The sequence below is a fragment of the Thermobia domestica genome, chromosome 2 (genome assembly GCF_964235325.1).
Source record: "Thermobia domestica chromosome 2, izTheDome1.hap1.1, whole genome shotgun sequence".
NCBI lineage: Eukaryota > Metazoa > Arthropoda > Insecta > Zygentoma > Lepismatidae > Thermobia > Thermobia domestica.
The window spans coordinates 54,288,771-54,310,717 of NC_137455.1; positions in this window are offsets into that span (position 1 = coordinate 54,288,771).

Genomic DNA, 21,947 nt, shown 5'->3' on the forward strand with positions numbered 1-21,947 from the left:
CTTCACAGGCATAGTCTTCTCTTATACGTTGTTTTCGTGAGGTTTTACGCCCTCCAAAATAACAAAAAAAAAAAAAAAAAAACATTAGTGTACTTGCTCTATGCTCATTTCATTCGTAACAGGTATTATTTAAACTTTTCAACGAGACTTTGTGCACAAGAACTCAAAGTTGTTGTTCACTGTAAAATAAAAAAAAATAAAAAAAATAAAAAAAAAGCAGTAATGCTAGTGATTCTGTCAAATCATGCTGGTGGTACGTGACAATGAACTAGGTTTTAACATGTTTGCAAAATTTAAAAAACGGGGGAATTTTCAGCAAATGATTTTTATGATGTACTTTTCGTTACTCCTAGCTATCTTCAGGAAATTCATCTGTAAGCTACTTTTTCTATAGATTTAAAACAAAAATGAAAACAGAGTCGGTTAGAAAAATGTATGCACTGTTTGGGAAAAAAAAAAAACTATGTATCATATTTCTCAATTAGATTTAATTATTGTTCAAACATGTGTTACAAACCTTCAAGTAAGTATATGTTTACATTAGATGTTCAAAATGTTGCTTGGGACGCTCGAGAACCTTCGCGAGAAGATTACAGAGGCATGTGCATCGGGTCTCCTCCATTCGTCGGTCCAATACCAAAACCGTGAATGTGCAAATTTTGCTATTTTCACCTGAGAGCAGTTTCATGTTATTTGGATCACACAGATTCCAATATCAAAGTCCCATTTGTGAAATATGAGTATATCAGAAGTAATCGTCAATTCCTAAAACATGTAGCTAAGTCTATATACTGATTTTTCGGAGTAAGTTGAATATTAAAATGCTTCTAATTCAAAGTCAAATTTAGCACATTCGCGGTTTTGGCATTGGATCGACGCATTGACACATTGACCGCTGTAACTGCAGGGACCGCTCGTTGTTGCATGCGTCTCAAACTTCTCAACAACAGGCCCGCAACTAGAGGGGGGCCTGCCCCCCTAAACTTTTCGTGGCCTCTCCAGACCTCAACACAAAAAACACAATTTAGATATGTGCAAGAGAATTTTTAATGGCTTTCCCCCCCCCCTAACATATCCATGGCTCCCCAAACCTTTATGACTGGTTGCGGGCCTGCTCAACAATGCGTTTGACTGTTTGGCGGGTTGGTGGTTCAGTACTAAACTCCCCTCTCCACTGACGCTGCACTTCGATGGCATTCCCAAATCTGATAAAAAAAACTCCAAAACGTATTTACGGTGCCAGGGCCGGTGCTAGAAGTTTTGCCGCCCTGGGCTGTACTTTTACATGCCGCCCCTTTATTATTTTCTTTCTTAAAATTTGCCGCCCCTGTATTGTTTTGTTTTTCAAATTTTGACGCCCACCAGACTTGCCGCCCTGGGCGGTGGCACGGCTCGACCCCCCGTCGCGCCGGCCCTGTACGGTGCTCAAACGTCAAGGCTGCTCCTGCCATTTACTTATCTCAATAACCATGCTGACAGTACCGACATCTGTTGAGCGAAAAACCGTACTACAACATAATTTTTTAAACTGAAAACAATGCCGACATCTGTTGGGCGGAAAACCATACTACAGGCACGTAGCCAAGGGGGTCCGCCCCCCCCCCTTAGAGACCAGAAATTAAAAAATTTAAGGAAGGATGAAACAAAATGAAATGAGAAAAAGAAGGATCATCGTTAAAAATAAAGAAAAAAAACTACATGAAGCTTTTGGTTATCTTTCTTATAAGGAGATTTGTATTACTTGCAATACATGGTGGCGAGGTGAGCGAGATATACTGGAAGAGTAAAAGAAACGCAGATATTGTAAAATATATTACAAGACACTATTGAGTATGTACTTTCTATAATAGTGAATATGTACTTTTCATAATAGTTGAGATCATAATGAAAGGAAAATTGTTATATTTGAATGAACAAAGAAAGGAACGTAAATATTGTAAAATCTTTTTTAGTACTTTTTTTTTTCATTTATTACTCGAGATTTCTTCATAGTTTGTTATTAAAATATTTACCAACATATTCTCATTTTATTGTCCTAACAAACCAATATATGTTGATAGTAAAGTAGTTTTGATTGATCAAGCCCCTGAGCCTTCAGAATTTCATATCACGACCTCCCCCCCCCCGTTACGAAATCCTAGCTAAACGAACCAATATATGTTCCAGTAAAATAGTTTAGAATTATCGAGCCCCTGGTGTGATGATCACAGTATTTCATGTCACAGACTCCCCTCCTTCACGAAATCCTGGCTACGTTCCTGCATACTACAACATACTTAAATTTCAGAACAATTGTCATGCCAATATTCTGATACAGTATGAAAAGAGTGTATACATTTTTCTGGCGGACCCTATATATATATATATGTGTGTGTATATAAAAGTGACTATGTTTGTGACTTAATACCTCTTGAACCACTCGACCGATCTCGATCAAATTTTCAAGATAGATGAGGTTCGGGCCAGGAGTGTCATTTCTGACTTCGCTTGACGGGGGCAAGAGCGCCACTGACTTAAAACTTCCACATTTTGTACTAGTATATTACTAGACAATCGAATAAAGTATATGTATTCGTCAAACTCTTGGAAAGGGAAGCAATTGCCCCTCCTGCCCCCCTAAATGAGGCCCCTGGTTCGGGTCTGGGAAGATTTTTAACATTTCACTTCGACGGTCCAACTTAGGGGAGAGAGAGATATACAAAAATGATCAAGAATGACCGATATTAGTGTCAAATGCATAATTTTCGAATCGCTGAGATGAACAGTGACACTTCCGATGCCGTTTAAATCCAAATTCAGCTCCACAACTTGGAGAAGGGGGAGGGGGTGTAGATAGATATATAAAAATTATCGAAAATGACCACACGACAAAAAAAGAAAAAGAAAAGAAAAAAGGAAAGAAAGAAAGAAAACGTCTACCAGAGAGCGCTTCAGTAATATTAAAAAGTAACTGATTAACGAAACATATTACTATTTTTTCTTACTTTAATCCTGCGAAGTGGGTAATTGACGGTAGTACATATATCCGTAATACATCTGACAACTGAAAGTAGTCTACAAACGTAACAGAACAGAATTATTTATCATTAGTGCACCACCTATATTGTCTTGTTATTAGCACCATATTTCTGTAATCTGTTCAACATTTTTTCACATTTTATTTCTTTACAGAAACAAAAGTAGCTGTTCTTTATTATTGATTTTTGGCCACAGAATTCGAAAATCGCACTTAAAATTCTCTCCTGGCTCAGCTTTTTGAGTAATTTAGCGTTTTATATTTTACATATAACGCTATGGGACATTATGAGTACATGATTTGAAATTATTGTTTTAGACGGTACAAAGTGTCGATCTTGACAAGTATTTGCTCCATAGTCGACTTGGCAACGTTGTATGTTATCAACAGCTAGTGCGAGCGTCTCATGAGTCACGTGAGGCAATGATTGCAAGTTGCAACTAGCTCCTGTTAACGTCTCTAATCGTATTCGTGCCGTGCTTCAAGCAGTAGTTGGCAGACTGTGTTACTAGTGAACCAGCAGTTTGAAAGTAGTGAGTGAGGACATTATCGCTGTCGTACATATTGTTTTCATTGCGAAGTGTCAATGATTCAAGGAAAGTGCAGCAATGCCCCGCGTTTGTAAAAATTCGTTGGACAGTGTTGCTACATATGTGCAGACGTGATTTGTGGTTCCAGGAAGCGGCCATTGACTGATGCAGTGCGAAGAGCATATTTACTATACTTTGGGTGTCGTGTTGGAAACCAGGATAAATCATGGGCTCCCCACGTTTGTTGTACGAGTTGTTTATCTACTCTCAATGCCTGGGTGCATGGGAAAAACGTTTCCATGCGCTTTGCTGTACCCGCCATTTGGCGTGAACCAACAAACCATAGTACAGACTGCTACTTTTGCATGCTACCCTGCTTGAAGAAAGGTATAAATACGAAGAAGAAGAGGAAGATAGAATATGCAGTGATACCATCTGTCATTCGTCCAGTAGCCCATGGAGAAGGATTGCCTGTTCCCGATCCCTCGGCTACCATTCCGACGGAAAATGATACAGAGAATGAAAGTGAAGGTGAACACACCAGTGATACTGATCCTTCATTTAAGCCGAAAACCAACTATCCTAAACCACACCGAATCAAACAAACAGAGCTTCATGGCCTGTTTAGAGATTTGAAACTGCCAAAGAATAAAGCTGCGTTCTTAGCATCTAGGTTACAACAGTGGAGCCTTCTAAAGGATACAGTTAGGGTATCAACTCTATGCGATCGTCAAAAAGATCTTGCAAAGTCTTGCTGCACCGATGAGTTAGTATTTTGCAATGATGTTCCAGGTTTGATACAGAAACTGAAGATTCCGTACAAAGTAGAAGATTGGAGACTGTTTTTAGACGCCTCCAAAACAAGCCTTAAGGCTGTGCTCCTGTACAACAGTAAGGAGACATCAGCATCAATCCCTGTTGCTTATGCACCCCTAGGTAAAGAAAGTTATCCCATGTTGGAACGCGTTCTGGATCTTACTAAATATCGTGAACACAAGTGGTTAGTTTGTGGTGATTTTAAGGTGATCGCAATTTTGCTTGGTCTACACGGTGGCTATACAAAGTACAGTTGTTGAATCTATTCTCAGTGCTGACGAGCTCCATGCGTGGCATTGTTTCCGCAATGTTCGTACCAGATTCTTGGGTAACAACCGAGCCGAAAATTACAAAGAATTAGTACAAGAATTCCTATCTGTCTACGAGAAACTTGGGTGCAATATGTCACTCAAAATGCACTTCCTCCATTCCCACCTTGATGTCTTTCCAGTGAATTGTGGATCTTTCAGTGACGAGCAAGGAGAGCGATTTCACCAGGACTTTTCTGTAATGGAACAACATTACAAAGGAAAGTGGTCAGTTTCAATGTTAGCGGATTTCTGCTGGATGATTCCAAGAGATGCTCCAGATGTTCCTCACAATAAACAAGCAAAGAGACGGCGTGTTTTAAACAGATACTTTAGGTAACTTTTACCAATACAGTTCTTGTCCTGTAGCGCTATATGCGAAATGTTAAGAGTGCTATTATACCGATAGTGTGCCAGGAGGACGTTATATTTTTGATATTCATATTTAGTGTCCAAACATTTATAAGAGATAGTTATTTTTACTTCCGTAATTATGTTAATGTTTGTTATTTTTACCTTTACAATTTTATTATGATAACGTTATATGCAAAAGGTAAATTATGCAATTACCACTAAATCTGAGCTAGGAGCATATTATCATTGTCATTTTATTGTTCAGCGTCGAAGAAATTATAAAGAATTGCTATTTTTATTTCCGTAATCATTTCAATGTTTTGTGACTTTTACCTTTACAAGCTCATTATTATAGCGTTATATGTAACATGTAAATTGTGTAATTACAAGTAAATCTTAGCCAGGAGCACATTTTTATTGTCAATTTCATGATCAGCGAACAAAAATCAATAAAGGATGACCATTTACATTTCTCTGAAAGCTTCACTGTTACACAATTAGTATACTTGTTGCTGTTTGTTTCGATGGTGTCACTTTATATCAGCTAAACTAAAGAATTAATTTACTCATTTTGTGATCTATCCTTTTGTAAGTGAGATATTTAGTATCACCCTGCCAAGAAACATTCATTAACAGCCTAAATTTAATCATTGATAAATGACAAATTTACTTAACACTAATATAAAACAAAAACAAAAAAGTTAATATTATAGGAAATGTCACGTATTTAAATGTACTAATTTTTGGGAGAGTTCAAAGGGGAAATTTTTATTCGTTTTCCTATTATCAAATTCCTTCTAATCTTCATATTTTATTGATGATAGATTCACTTTTATTTATCTAGAAGTCAAAATACGGATTTTACACACACACACACACACACACACACACCACACGCACCGAAACCTAAAACCTCACGGGTAGGTTTTGTCTAGGATGTGGCTACTAACACGGGAAGGTCCCACAAGTTGTCGCTAAAATCTGATTGCCACATAGCACATCTGATAGAGCATCATGAGAAATGAAAACGAGCAAAATTTAAGGTGCCATGGACCAGAAGGATAGGAGCTACGGGGGTTCAAAATTTGAATATCCAAAAAATTTAATCATGGAATTATATACGTTTAGAGTAAATATCTTGAAAACCGCTAAAGCAATCAAAACAAAAGTTGCACAATATAATGAGGACAAAATACTCTATCGAAAACCATACACGGTGTTGCCATAGGTGAAGCAGTGTTGTCGACTCAGCATAAAATATTTTGTTTGAAATAGCACCATATATAAGTGTGCACAGATTTAAAATGCACTATTATCACTAAACATAACAGTGAAGTATAGTGGTACAGTGTTGCATCATAATAAATTTTGCTCATTTTTATTTCTTATGATACTCTATCAGATGTGCTATGTGGCAATCAGATTTTAGCGACAACTTGTGAGACCTTCACGTGTGAGGAAGTGGGAATTTGGAGAATCCCAGACCAGGTTGATCGTATGGTTGGATTGAAATTTAGCGAGCCTTTCAGCACCCATGTTGTATAAGACGTGTACAACTTAACATGGGATTCACACCACATAAGCTCCCACCTAGAATCGAACCACGTTCTCCCACGCTGGAGCATAATAATCGTGAAACGTAAAACTAAACTTCATTTAGGAGACATTTTACTCCTTTATGCTTCATCTATTTCAAGCTGGAACTGTGGGAATGGACACGGAGCCTCTAAATTGAAGCAATATGTTATTACATTACTATGTGCAAAGTTGTAATATTGTGTAAATTTTACCTCCTTTTACTTCCTAATTCTGGACAAGTCCTAAACAATAGGTTATATCTTAAAGTTGGGGGGAAGGCATCAAGTTTCATTTAAAATGGAAACATTTTGCGGAAGTTACAAGTTGGTGGAATACACAGTCAGATAAGCAGATAGACACACAAATTCCGGTTAAGTCGAATGGTAGGGACTATTGCATAACATGGACTTCAAGTACTATTGGCATGTTTATCATCAATTATTTTAAAATATTACATCATTTCATAAATTAAGAGGCCTTGTCATGGCGAAATTAAAGTAGCGCTAAATTTACAATAATTACTGTATGTGATATCTTCAAATAGACAGTGCGCTTCTGAAACAAGAACGTGTATTACGTGACCAGCGAACGAGTGCGGTCAGCCGGTTTTGGAACTAAAATGCAAGTAGCAGTGTTTCTAACCGGATTACTTGTAATCAATCTATCACAGTTCTTTTTGTCCTGTTCGTAGGGTAGATCCAGGGGGTGGGGCGATCGGGGGGATTGCCCCCCCAGAATAGGGAATTCTTTATTTTAAAAATAAAACCTAAGAATTTTCACCTTTGTATTATAAATGTAAAATAAAACCTGAAATAGATAGGCGTTACATATTTTTTGTTTTACGTTGCAGAAGTCAAATAAAGCAATAAATTGCAAGAAATTACTTACATTGGCGTTCTTGCTCAATAAATTATCGATCTTCGAAATCGCAGGTGGCCATTTCTGTTCTAGAAATTGCAGACAATAGCTACATGTCCTTTTCTAAAGTTGCTTTACTTTTTTTCCTTTTCTTTGCAATACACTTTTGCCTTGATTTGACTTCGAACGACGCCCCCAAACATTCAGCCTCGATCCGCCCCTGGCTCAAGTTAACACAAACCGTTTCAAAAGTTATTGAAGTTATTTGCAGAACATCTTAAGTAACAAGCAAAAAAAAAAAAAAAAAAAAAAAAAAAAAACACCCTCCGTATTAACTTGCGAACAAACTAGTGAGCAGCGTTTTAGTGCGTTTGCACACGGCAACGATAATATCGGTGGAAGCCCCGATAATATCGGTGTCGGTGTCGGCGTACTTTGCACACGTCGCCGACAATATCGGTGGAAGTCCCGACAATATCGTTGCCGGTGATGAGCGAAGTAAGCGACACACACAAAAAAATCTTCTCCATATATGAAAACAAATAAAAAATAATAATAATTGGGAAAATTATTTTTTAAAACAAGGACTACAAAAACTGTTCTGAAGAGGTGAGGAGGACGGTACAAAACTCAGAAAAAATAGTCCTATGCCTAAACATGTTTAGATTTAACAGTGCTGTTTTAAATATATGCTGTAAACATATTATTTTCGTTTCGATGAGAATTGATGCTGTTGTACATTGCAAACTATATTAGTTTTAATTTTTGTTGGAACACTGTTACATATTGTATGTATACTATTTTGTTTGCCATGCAATTAACATTAATGTCATAGTAGATTAAATGATAAGATTCGAATTAGTAATTCTGTTTTATATTGCTCCATACATACACTGGCGCAAATCCCGGGGGGATGAAGGGGACATGTCCCCTCCAATCTTGGAACTGGGGAGATTGTCCCCCCCAATAATCCGATTTGAAATGTGTTTTTTGGGAGAGAAATTTGATTGTGTCCGATCGCCAGAAAGGAATGTGAGATGAAATTAATGTCCACTCAGAATAAGCCCCAAATCTGTCCGCCTCCCAATGTTGAAGACAACTTTGCTCCCCTGATCCTCCACAGCATTGTTTCTCGACTATAGAAATAGTTTGAACATCGCTATATATATATATAATATGGGAACGATCTTACCCCCCCCCCAATGTTGAAGACAGATTTGCGCTGTTGCATACATACCTGTCGTTTTTTTTTTTTTTTCATGAACTCAAAATCCTGGGCAAGGCTTGCATAAACTTCTCGCTACGCTTTTTGCTTATCAATTCTGTCCTTGAAAGAGTCTGTTATCTTATCCCATATGCAAGGTCTACATTCCACAAGTTCAATAAGGGTTAAAATATCGAATGGAAAAATTCCTGCCATCTCTAAAAATCTAAGCAACACTAGAAAGATACGAATGCAATAATACACAATCTTTTCATTCAGTCACTGTAGCTAAACTGCAGAACTCTATCAGGGGATCGATCCCGGTACAAAGGGGAGAGAGAAAACTTGGATACATAGCTTTGGTCTTTGTTTTCATTTGCTATTCCACAAATTATTTTTAAAAGGGGGGATTTGGGATAGTTTTGGAAATGAGAGAAAAAATCTACTACAAGTGAAGCATGAAGTCACATCCCTATTGTTGAGATCACAATCAAGAAAATGCCAAATGAGTAACTTGTCCTTGGAGCTTTGGAAAGAGTGTTTGATTGTGCTGGTTTCGTTTCAAAATAATAATAATTCTACTTTGACTTGTCAACAAATATTCTATTCAATCATTGCTTATTGAGTGGAACCGGGAAAAGTGATCTGCACACAATTCTCATGAAAATAAAAGAAAGTAATAATAATCAGGATTTTTTCCATATGCTTATGTTCACAGTGTATCAAACTTTGAAAATTACGCTTAAATTAATTTCCAGAATGTATTAAAATTTAAAAGCATAATAGATTAAAAAATATACCATCAAAGAGTGTGTGTGTGTGAGAGAGAGAGAGAGAAAGAACAAAAATATAAAAAGGAGTGGAAAATAATCAAGAAATTGGTTATCTAAATTTGCTATATTATATTTGGTAATAGCTATTTAGAGGGAAACCAGTACTCTTCAGACTTCCCACATTTTATATTTATTTAATAAAGGGAATTAGCTACTCTAAAACAGAGAATGTAAAAAAATAATAAGCTGTTCCGAAGTTGTTTATAGGACAAGATAATAATAATAATATTATACAATTGTAACAGAAAAAATGGAAACAACAAAATTCCAAAGACAAGAAACGAAACAAAAATACACAGCACCTTGTCACTCACTCTCTTCATCTAACCCGCTGGCCGGCCGACTTTATCGGTGGCGTGTGCATCCAGTCATAAGAAAACATTGCCCCCGACAAAATCGGTGTCGGCGATACCGCCGACAGTATCGGGGGCTTGGCCGACAGCATCTGCGTGTCGGAGGATCGGCCGATAATATCGGTGGCGTGTGCAAGCTACGATTTGAATACATTGAAGTCGATTTCACCGCCGACATTATCGGTGGTCCCACCGATATTATCGTTGCCGTGTGCAAACGCACTTACAGGCTGCTCCTGTTTTATAATGACATCGAATAAAACGTAATCAATTTTTATACAATCTGCTTAATACACGGTAGAAGCTCACTGAATTGTCAATTGTGCTATGTTGTTTTTAAATTGGTAATTTCCATTCATATATCACTATTCACAATACATCTGCATTATTGCAGGAATGGTTCACTACAACCACATAACTTAACGACGTGAGATTAGGCTATGCATAACATCCAAACTGCAATTTTTAAAAACCGTTGGATACAGAGTGAAACTCTTCGCACCCCTGTCCCACCGCACTTGCCAAGAAACTGATGTCAACACAACAGCAACGCCATCCTCCCAAAACCGCACTGCTATCCTGGTCAGGTAATATTAAATAGTAAGTTTTAAGGAGAAATAGGAACAAATAATACTGGAATGGACGACATTGTTTCTCATTCGCAGTTCGAATGCTTGTTGTAATACCCGTGGGATATTCGCTTATGACCATACACTTAATTTGCACGTAGTTGTAGGGGGGAAAAAGCTGTGCGTTTGGTTTCAATTTTAGTATGTCGTTAATTTGTGTACAGCTACACATTTGACAAAATGGGGAAATTTGATTGTTAAAAATAATACTTACCAAAATACACTATATTATTTTTTCTCTTAACAAACAGATATATAATATCTTAACAACGTTTGAAATATAAAGAAAATGTTAGTTTGTTGTCAGTTATGAAGATCGGAATAAGGCAAACAAAAGGCAGGTAGTAAGGAAGTTGATTCTGAGCTATAATTAGGCGCAATTTTTTCTTCTTCTGTTATTCAGTGTAGCCAAGCCGGCGCAACAATTTTCAGGAGTTTCTGACCACCCACGATGCCTACACCTTCCGTTTCGTTTTCAAATAGTTATTTCTGTTTTAACATGTTTTCAAGTAGAGAAACTTGGCTAGTTCACAGTTGGCTGGCTGTGTTAAGTTTATAATGTATGTAACTTGATTCTCTATTTTGGTTTTCTGTTGAGAAGCAAAGCTGAAACTTTATTTATTTATGTAAGGAATTTATTTACTCTTTTTTTTTTTTTTCAATAAGTTACGGCTAATGTTCTTTTGTTTCTTACTTGATCGAAGAAGAATGTTGTTTAATTTCAAACAAAAAAGGTATGTATATATTAGTGCAAACAAAACTATTACGAGAAAAAGAAAACAATGGCAAATCTCCAGATTTACACCAGATAAGTAAAATAGGTTAAGTAATAGCATGGAGGGTAATGACCTAGAGAAACACAATTGCATACAAACAGGTCTAATAAGTTGCGATTATTAGTTCATATCCTATTGCCGAAATAGAGCACCGTTAAGCAAATTATTTTCTAACGCTAGAAAAAGTCAGAGCTCATTATATCGGCAAAATATTAATTAACATCTTCTAATGAATATTATGTGCAATACGAGGGCCGTTCGGAAAGTAACCTCCAATTGGTTAAAAAAGAAACACCAAAGTAAGTAAGAAGAATTTATTATATACAGTGGCGTATTTAGGGGGCTTCCGGGCTTAAGCCCCCCCGAAATCTTACTTACTATAGTAAGCTATATGAAATATCTTGCAGAATTTTCACATTTTCAGGCAAAGCCCTTCCCCCCGAAAGTTAGCAAAGCCCTCCCCGAAACAAAATCGTAAATACTCCACTGATCATATACATCTGAAAATTATGTCTTTGCTCTCTATGTTTTAACATAATTGCCATAAACATTTAAGCACTTATCATGTCTCTGTACTCGCTTAGAAATTCCATCAGCATAAAAATCTCCCGCCTGTGTCTAGAGCCAGCCTGTGATCGCATCTTTCAGCTCCACATTATCACCAAAGCGCTGAGATCCTGGAAATTTGTGGAAAGTTATCGGGAAGCTCCGAAATTGTTTAACGGCGATTTTCACGAATTTTTCCATTAATTTCCTGAATGAGTTAATCAGTGACCACTGATGGACTGTCACTCCTCTTTTCGTCATGAATGTTTGTTCGTCTATTTTTTAAATGAATGAACCCAGTCATGAACAACTCCTTCACTCATCACACTTGGTCTATACACGGCACAAAGTTCCCAATGAACAGCTGCTGCCGAATATTATTTTCCCGTCAGTAACAGCTTGCACTTGGCGGAGTTTTCTATTACATCACACATTTAGAGACGCTACCAAAGTGGAACTAGTGATCAGACAACCTTCACTGTACCAAGGCTGGATGCAGACTGATCTACTAGAGGCCTGCACGGGTTCGGGCCGAGCCCGCGAGTATAAGCCCGATCCGGCCCGCGGGCTGGACTTGGGCCTACAAAGCCTATATCACTTCGGGCCCGGGACGAACCCGGACTGTAAATTTTAAATACACAACCATATTTCTCGGGCCTTTTCGGACCTAACTTTGTAAATATACTGCACAACGATATATATTGCACCGTTCTTTCTGGAGAACTTTTAAACCACAACTGCAAAATTAAACCTCTAATTGCTGTAAATAAAAAAGACAATTTTGCGTTAGTGGCGTAGTTGCTAACGCTCTCGCCTTTGGTGCGAGCGGTCCCGGGTTCGATTCCCGGCGGGGACACTCGGTAGAAAAAGTGTAACAGCTTTTTCAGGCCAGCCATCTTGAGTGAGGTTTTCCTGGGTTTCCTTCATTCACACCAGGCAAATGCCAGGGAGGTACCCAACACATAGGTCCCAGGCCGCTTCCTTCCTTCCCTTTCATCGGATAGCGTGCTCTCCGAGGGACGTCATCCTTCATATACGTAATGGGCCCTAAATGGCCTTGGATGCCGACAGCAAAGAAATCTAATTCCTATTCCTAACAATCTTGCGTTAATTAATAAGTTTCTGTAATTCGGGCTTCTTTCAGGCTCACTTGATTATTACACGAGCTCGGGCCGGGCTCAGGCCTGGATGCCAAAACATATTTCGGACTCAGGTCGGGCCTCACATTATAAATTTACAGGACGGGACGTTCCCTGGCTAAAAATACCGGCCCGTACAGACCTCTATGATCTACTACGCGGGCCTGTGCAAAGATAGTTGATCTACCCCCATTACTTCACGCACAGTGACCAGTCGGGAGTTACTTTCCGAACACGCCTCGTATATAACGAATTACACAATCTTGTATACGTTATATTCCTACCCTAACAGTCAACGTATCCGTTCCTTCTAGCTTTCCATAGTGCCTTTTAAAATAGTGAAGGAAAAGAAACTTGCTCCATTGCCGTCTCCTAATTGCTCGGTGACCCGCTTAACTGTTGAAATAACTCGTTAGACCCAATAACTCACCTTCTGCTAGAATACTCAAAAGAACATTAAGTCTAATCGGGACCGTTCATGTGGTCCTCTCTTCGGCTAGCTGTCTTGAAGGCGATATAGTTTGGTGGGGAGTGGCCCACAGAGAGAGTTGATCTGCCACTATGGTCTGTGTACGACCCAATTGTACCAGATTCAAACTTATGTAATGGTTCGGAGCGTACGCTAGATTAGGTCCAAGAAAAGCAAAGACAACATAATGAAATTTAATGTGATATATTAGAAATAGATACAACTGTCATGTTCATTGTAGGGTTACCAGATTATCCATTTTGACCGGATACAACTCGTTTTTCAGACGACCCGCTGGGAAGAGTAATACTCCCGGAAGTAACTATTTTCGCGCGCTACCCTAACCAGCGGTTTTAATTTGGTCGCAAAATTTATATCATAACGGTCAAGGTGGAACAAAACGAGCACTGCAGGGCTTCTAACCAGTTACAACTACTACTACTTCAAGTACTATTACTACTACTACTACAACTCCTCTTCCTCCTCCTCCCACTACAAGCATTACTACTACTACTACTTATCTGCACAAAAGTAAGTAAATCACTTTTTTGAGTATTATTTTCTTTTTATTTTAATGGAAAAAGTGTTATGAAAATTATAAAAATAGGAAAGTACTTTCCTTGCGCCAGGTTTGAACCCACAGTAAAAGCGATTTTCGTTACTAGCCATAGCGCCAGCACGCTCTGCCACGAGGGCTGACAACAACAAGGTTTTAATTTCTGCTATATGTATGCTACGAGGCAAGAAACGGATAACGCCAACCAATCAGAATCGTGTATTTAGTTCCTACTTCCGGGAGTATTACTCTCCCGAGCTAGTCCTTTTTTGAGACCGTTTTCTCACCCACCCTCCACTAACTCCACAGCTAAGACACAAAATTACCTCTGCAGCTAAATGTTTGTTTTCCTTCAGCTCCAAGAAACAGAAGAAAAATTAGGTAATTGTTACACTCTTTGGCCAGCACCTGATTTAATCTGATTGGACTAATTGCTTCGAATCGGGTCTCGTGCCTAAGGCATGTATAAGGCGGCTTCAAATACACACAAGAACATATTGCAATATAGACCTACGATTTTATTTTTTAACAATTCTAGTGACTTTTGCATCTGAAGAAAGGCATTTTATAAGTTGAAACTAATCAAATCTTAGTTGAGATCATCAATTCAGAAAGAAATTTGAACAATTTTGCAATTTTGTCCATTAAGTCTGAAATTACAAGTTCTAACAAAGTTCTAAAAAAAAAAACGCGAAGAAAAAAGCCAGATATACTTTTTTAAAGAAATAGACCCCCTAATAATATGACTCACTTATACTTTAAGAATGTTAAATGATTTTTAGAAATTCGAAAATATAATTTGATTTCAACAGCAAGCTTAAATTTTCACTTTTTTCTGAAGTATTTTTTTCATAATTCATAGTCACTATGGGATTGTGACTATATAATTTTCAGATGTAATATACAAGTATTGTTGGTTACTTACCTATGGGCTTACATATGCAATTTTATGTTAAAATGAAACTTATATTTCCTTGGTATATTAGCTCGCATGCACTTTTTGATTACAAAGATAAGTAATAAATCTTTGTCTTTGATTAACTTTGAGGTCATTTCCTCATGACTCCTGGACAGATATGTCTAAAAAAAACTTTAATTAAATTAATAGCATCAAATTAGTATAAAAAGCTTAATTAGAAATTTTATCTCAGCGTGGGCACTTTTCACTAGTGACACGATCGTTAATTCTTTCCGAGCTGTAATTAAAGCATGGAAATGAGTGAAATTAAAAGTTGTTTGACTAACAACCAAAGATAATAATAATAATAATAATAATAATAATAATAATAATAATAATAATAATAATAATAATAATAATAATAATAATAATAATAATAGGTTTCTGATATTATTGGCAGGCCACTCGCTGAAACTGAGAAGCTACCATGCTCCATCGTCTTCAGCTAACCTCTTCGTCTTCACATACGATTTTTCTCTTTTGATAACCTAATAAAAGCATTGTGGAAAGAAACTGGTTCGGGGATTGTGTTTGAAAGTAAATTGTTTTCTCAGAAATTTGTTAGAATATCATCAAAATCATCATAGGTATTCTGCAATTATTGGCAGGTCACTTGCTGCAACTGAGAAGCTTCCATGTTCCGCGGTCTTGCGCTGACTTCGTCTTCACGTACGATTTCTCTGCTTTTATATAGTTCATTAATTGTGGCCTCCTTGGCCTCCTCCCTCTCTGTCTTGCCACCACACCATCTAGCATGTTCCTCATGATACTGTTCCTTCTTAGCCAATGTCCAATCAGTTTCTCTTCCTCTTCTTAATAATATCTAAGAGTGTTCTTTTCTCCCCACCATTCCTAACATCCTATCATTTGTTTTCAGGTCGACCCAACTAATTCTCTGCATTCTTCTCCACAACCACATTTCGAAAACTTCAAGTCGTTTTTAATTGTTTTTGCGTAATGTCCATGTGCCTGACCCATATAACACAATACTCCACACAAATCACTTTATGAGTCCTTTTTCTCAACTCTTTATTCAAGATTCCATAAAAAAGTTTTTTTTCTTTCTCTTAAAGGCTTCTTTCGCCATTCCTATCATTGCTTTTATGTCACTTTCACATTTCATATTAGCATAATAATATTACCCAGGAATCGAAAACTATTCACCTGTTTTTCTTTTCTCCCCTCCTATTTCTATATTTGACACCGTCCCTCTCGTTTCAATTAGCAAGGCTTTTGGCTTTCTAACATTTATTTTCATCCCATATTCTTCACATCTCATTCTCAAGTTTTCTAACGTCTTATTGAATTTTCTCTTCAGATTCTGCAACAAACGCCATATCATCTGCAAACCGCATACACCTAATCATTCTACCTCCTACTGAAATGCCGTGTTCCAATTTGTAGGCTCTTCTTCACTATCTCTTCTAGATAAATGTTAAATAATATATTTAATATTTATGTAGAACAGATAATAAACGATTATAGTGCCGTTAAAATTCAGATATTCGAAGAATGGATTTTTCGAATGTTCGTTACAAGTAGTAAATATGCGTAAATGATTATGTGTATCATCGTTAAGAAAAGAAAAAAAAGATAAAATATGCTAATTAACAATTTATTTTACTATATGTGTATAAAAGTACGTATGTAAATAAATAACTATTTCTTTCAACAAAATAAAAACTGTGAATTGTTATTGAAAACGAACAGCTTTGTTTTTAGCGCCTCAAAAGTTTGTTTCCTTTTTTTTTCATTTTTCTCTAAAAGTGTGCATGAGATTTTACCGAGAAGCATGTTATTTTCCTCAGTTCGATGTGAGTTATCAACTGAGATACACTGAGGAAAATCCATTATGCGGACAACAGTACATTGTACAAATATACGGAATTCAAAAGTTTAGTGCGGAAGTCAGTACGAAGCATAGTTATCCATATGCTACATACATACTGCATTTTTTCCCGCTTAAATGGTACATCATACCGCTGCAAGATGTCTGACATTTAACAATCTTCCGTATATTACATACGACAGTTATATGTTATATACGTCCATCTGTATGTGAAATCCTTACCGCCTATATTCACTTCTTTTTTCATACGGGAAATACTTATAGATAGGACGGTTATACAGAAAGTATTATAAAACATAGGTTTTCAGTTAAACGTTTGCTGCAGTATGTTACCGTATGTCAAATCCAAAATCTACAGGATTTACCAATGTAACCTACGTTTTAACGTACGCCACACTCGTTCTTTTTTTCTGTGTAATTATGTTATCTTTTTACGGCATTTTTAATTGAACATAAATTAAAATTTAAGAGTTAATATGATAATGTAAGGCTATTGGCGTTGTCTTCCTATATCGCAATGAAGTACTTAATATATGAGTGTACTCCAACATCAGTTTCATTTGAGTAAGTGCCATGTTTCTCGGATAGCATCAATTTTTAGATTTACAAAGAATATTTTTTCCTTCCTTTCTTACAAAAAACTTCGTATACGGTTTCACACTGACGCATAACTTTTTGTGCAGTACAATCAGATCTATAGATAATACTTATCTGCCTTATTTTAGGATTTCTTTTCGTTATAAATGCTAATAATACTGCATGAATCCAATATTCCAATAAAATTCTTTTTAATTTTAAGTTGTTCTAATAAATCAATGTTGGAATGTTGAAAATGAATATTCGAATAACAACAGAAAAAAAAATGTTGGAGTAGTTTTAAAAGAACTAGTTCTGAGTTCAACTTGTATAGTCTGCGGGTAAGAAAACTTTGAATAGACGAAATAGGTGAAAGGAAAAGTATACAGCAGAATCTTCGCAGAATGGCACTAACATCAATCATGATTTAATTGGCTTAATATCAGGATCGTAACTTTGATTTTTTTTTCAGGGGAGGCAAGCATTAATACACGTATTTGTTTTTCTAATTCTTGGGACTCCTCTTTCCGACTTTTTCTTACTCTTTATGAGCCCCCAGAGCCTGTGGGCCCTCCCACATGACAAGATTTGCGAGGCCGTTAGTTATTCCACTGGGCCTTTTACATACATGACAAATTAATTAAGGGAACTAAATTGACAAATCTCAAAGCCATACGAATAAATATTGTTTCTAGGGGCCCCTAATAGTAGACTTTTTTTTAACTCAAATGGGCCCATGACTTATTTTTGTTTTATTTAACTTTTGTATGCTGTTTTGTTTATGTAATGTGGTGAACCTGTTTGATGCTTCATTTATAATTTCATGTTCGTATTGCATATGAAGTAAAAAAAAAAAGTCTTAAAGTGGGCCCCTCTCGAACGCTGGGAGCTTCTCTGGGCGGGCAGCTGCCCCTCCTGCCCCCCTCACGTTACGGTTCTGCTTAATATTACGTAAGATCGAAAGACGAAGTTTGTTTCTGCCTCAATAAACCCTTGAGATTTTAACCTCCAGAATTATTATTATTAATGTTATAATATCACGCACACAACTCTGTTTACTAATAACTAAACGTGCTCATATTTATAAACATGAACCATGTGCGTATACTACGAGTTACTAGTGGCAGAAGGCAGGGACATTAGCAATACCACGGGTCATGTGACGATGAATGACCACCAGTACCACCGCCATACTGGAGCAGGTACAAAACCAGGAGGACCACAGTCTTTGATTGGTCACTTCCACTCTTTTACCTTGCTTGGAGATCTGGAAGCTCCTAACCCAAAGCCTTTAGCTTGCTTGGAGCACTAGGTCTCCTTTCCTGCCCACGTAATTTGATCGGAGCTTTGTTGGTACTCCTAACCTCAACTAATCCGCTTGCGTGGAGCTTTGTGGCTTTCAAACCGACCTCTGCTTGCGTAGAGCATTGGAGATCCTAAATTCACTCCATCTAGCTTGCTCCGAACTCTGTGGATAACATTCTGTAGGCTGCTCGAGTCTTATATCTCTTTACCCAGTATTAGTGAACTATTTATATTATTATTATTATATATTACACCATTTATAATAAAGATATTTTTGTAATAAAATTCGGTAGTGGGAGAAACGTTCCCATGTATAATTTAACTTTACTTATGCTCTACCTATGCCTGCATAAGCAGATTTTTACTATATAGTTGTGTACAGAAACTATTATCAAATGGCATATCAGTAGGTTTAACTCAATTTATTACCCCTTCTGTCTTTGCAGATTAAGTCAGAAGGAAACTTAAGTCTCAAGAAGGAGTTAGATATTCATGGGTAATTTTAAATAATTTATTACAAAGTACGAAAAGTATAAGGTAAAAGACTTATACAAATTGCCCTTAAAAATAAAAAAAAAAAAGAATGATAGAAAGAGAGAAATAGAAGGAGAATGATTTAAAAAGCGTTTTCTCAAAGAATGTTGTCTGCTAGAAAGTGTCAAAAGTGTAATACAGAAAATTAATAACATTCTGTCAGATTTTTTTGTACGATACAAATCATTTCTTATTTTTCCTGGTTAAAAATCTCAATTCTCAAGGCGCTTGTCTTTCTATATCTTCAGTTTTGTGGCGAGAAAAGGACGTTAATAAATGAGGCAGAGAAAAAGGAAAACTAAGATTGAAACAATGAAGTTCTATTCACTCTTTTATCAATTTATTTTCTTGATTTATAATAATTTTAAAGTCATAATTTATCAAATTTGATTAAGAGGTCTTTCAAACAAACTGGACTCAGAAGTATCAACACTAATAATAATAATAATAATAATAATAATAATAATAATAATAATAATAATAATAATAATAATAATAATAGAGTTTCTGAAATCTGGTGCGTGAACCACAAGTGGTCTTCAACGGTTACATTATGGTAAACTTAAATTGAATATTACTAATATATATGTATATACTAGCATCAATTATCTGCTTCGCTGCGTTAAATTAAGATAAAATAGTAATATGTTTCGTTAGTCCGTCAGTTTTTACTATTATTAACGCGCTCCTTGATATTGGTCATTTTCGATCATTTTTATATATCCCCTCTCCTACCCATGTTGTGGGCCACGGCATCCGGTGTCATTGTTCATCTCAGCGATCCCGAAAAGTATCGACACTGATATTGGTCCTTTTGATTACATATATATATAACCCCTCCCACAATTTTTGCGGGGCTGAATTTGGATTTAAATGGCATGAGAAGTGTCACTGTTCATCTCAGCGACCTCAAAAACTATAGATTCGACGCTAATATCGGTCATTTTCGATCATTTCTAAATGTCTTTTTCCTCTTTTAAGTTACATCGTCAAAGTGATATGACAAAAATAATCTCATGTTCGAACTTCATATAGATTTAAAATTTGATCGAGATCGGTCCGATGGTTCAAGAGTTCTTAAGTTTTATTTACTTTTATATATATCCTCCTCCTACCTCCTCCCCTAAATTCTATCTCAAAGTGAATAGATAAATACCATCCCAAGCCCGAACCTCACCTATGTTGAAAATTTGATCGTGATCGGTTGGGTGGTTCAAAAGTTATTAAGTTTTATTTATTTTTATATATCTGTCCCCTCCCCTCCCCCTCCTCTAAGGTCTACCGTCAAAGTGATATGATAAAAACCACCCCAGGTCCGAACTTCATCCATATTGAAAATTTGATTAAGATCGGTCAGGTAGTTTCTTTTTACTTTTTTGACAAATATCTCCCCCTCCCCCTCCCCTTGGTTGCCCTGTAAAAGTGAAATGAAGAAAACATCCCAGGCCCAAACCTTATCTAGGTTGAAAGTTTGATCGAGATCGGTCGGGTGGTTCAAGAGTTACTAACAAGGAACATCACCTTGATGATCCAAGCCGATTTTGATGAAATTTGGCAGGGAGATACTACACAGGAAATAAACGAATATGTTTTTTTATTTTCTGCGGAAAAACGGTTTGAGGGGGCAAAGGCCCCCACCCAAAATTTTGAAAGTGGCCCCCCGAAGGGCAAGAACAAGTGGAACGAAGCAAATGAAATTGTACACACATACACTAGACATAAAATAAGGGAATACGTGTTTCGTGTTTTCCGGGAAAAATCAGTCGAGTGGGGCACAGACCCCTCCAAACGTATAAACACGAAATCTAAAAAGGGATAGTAAGTGTAATGCAAAAGTACCTCAAGCACATGCAGAATTGTAACCAAACTCCGTGTAGGAACAATACACAAAAAATAAGCGAATACGTGTTTTTTATTTGCTGCGGAAAAACGGTTTGAGGGGGGCAAAAGCCCCACCCAAAATTTTGAAAGTGGCCCGAAGGGCAAGAACAAGTGGACCGAAGCTAATGAAATTGTACACACATCCACTGTTCAGAACTGAGCGTCCTTCTCAATAAAAACTAACGCCAGTAAGTAAATGAAGAGGCAGCAACATAAAAACGAATACTCTTTCTCCCCAGCGGGGGTGAGTGTGTGTGTGTAAAAACATGACACCAAGAAAGCAGCGGTAGCTACGTTTGTTGTGTTAAAATCGCATTAATCTACATATAATAATGTTCATCTAGCAAGTTGTTTGTATTTTTTGAATTCATATTATCTTGTGTGTTACGAAATACAAATATATTGAACAGTCTCAAAGCAACGTTGAAGAATTATTAAGAAACCAGCGCCTACATAAGGATTACAACAACCAAATGGTCCTCCGGGCCGGATCAGGATTCAACAGTGCAGTTAACAAGGTAGGTAGTGAGTGCATATTTCAATGTAATATTATCCTTGTATTACTTATACAAAATAAGCCTGTAATAGTAAAGCCTCATTTAAAACGTAAGTGTTAAAAGTGTATTTAATTTGAGTGAAGCATGACGGACAGAATGAAAGAATTAGTTTTCAAGAGAGGTCAAATTAAGGCCAAACTCACTCGTTTTAAACCTTTTGTAGATAGCTTTACAGAAGATCAGAATATTACGCAGTTAGTGTTACGTTACGAGAAAATAAAACAGTGCTATGAAGAATTTGATGCAATACAATCCGAAATAGAAATGTTACAGGGTTCATCAGAAATTGATCAGGAAACGCAAGAAAGAGAGCAATTCGAGA